Source organism: Orycteropus afer, unplaced genomic scaffold (genome assembly GCF_000298275.1).
Source record: "Orycteropus afer afer isolate SDZICR_OR568_19922 unplaced genomic scaffold, OryAfe1.0 scaffold00904, whole genome shotgun sequence".
Taxonomy (NCBI): domain Eukaryota; kingdom Metazoa; phylum Chordata; class Mammalia; order Tubulidentata; family Orycteropodidae; genus Orycteropus; species Orycteropus afer.
Genome location: NW_006922491.1, coordinates 445,884 through 447,027, shown reverse-complemented (window position 1 = coordinate 447,027; position 1,144 = coordinate 445,884).

Genomic DNA, 1,144 nt, shown 5'->3' with positions numbered 1-1,144 from the left:
ACGACCGAAAACCAGAAGAATTGTGGGAGGATATCAAGAACATTATCCATGAAGAAAGCAAGAGATCACTAAAAAGACAAGAAAGGAAGAGAACAAAATGGATGACAGAAGAGACTCTGAAACTTGCCCTTGAGCAGAGAGTAACTAAAGCCAATGGAAGAAATGACAAGATGAAAGAGCTGAACAGAAGATTTCAAAGATCAGCTCGAACAGACAAAACCAATTACTATAATGAAATGTGCAAAGACCTGGAGTTTGAAAACCAAAAGGGAAAAACATGCTTGGCATTTCTCAAGCTGAAAGAATTGAAGAAAAAAATTAAGTCTCAAGTTGCAGTATTGACAGATTCTATGGGCAAAATATTGAATGATGCAGGAAACATCAAGAGAAGATGGAAGGAAGACACGGAATCACTGTACCAAAAAGAAGTGGTCGATCATCTATTTCAAGAAGTGGCATATGATCTGGAACCAATGGTACTGAAGGAGGACGTCAAAACTGCAATGAAAGAATTGGCGAAGAACAAGACTCCAGGAATTGACAGAATACTCATTGAGATATTTCAACAAACAGATGTCCCAGCACTCACTCAGTTATGCCAAGAGATTTGGAAGATGGCTACCTGGCCAACTGACTGGAAGAGATCCATATTTGTACCCATTCCAAAGAAAGGCGATCCCACAGAATGTGGAAATTACAGAACAATATAATTAATATTACACGCAAGTAAGGTCTTACTGAAGACAATTCAAAAACGTTTGCAGCAATATATTGACAGAGAACCTCCACAGGTGCAAGCTGGATTCAGAAGAGGACATGGAACAAAGGATATCATAGCTGCTGTCAGATGGATCTTGCCTCAAGGCAAAGAATACCAGAAAGATGGTTACTTGTGTTTTATTGACTATGCAAAGGCATTTGATTGCGTGGATCATGACAAATGATCTTCTCAATGTGGATAACATTGAGAAGAAAGGGAATTCTTGAACACTTGATTGTACTCATGAGGAACCTGTACCTTGACCAGGAGGCTGTCGTTCGAATGGAACAAGGGGACACTACATGGTTTAAAATCAGGAGGGGAGTGTGTCAGGGTTGTATCCTTTCCTCACACTTATTCAATCTATATACTGAGCAAATAATC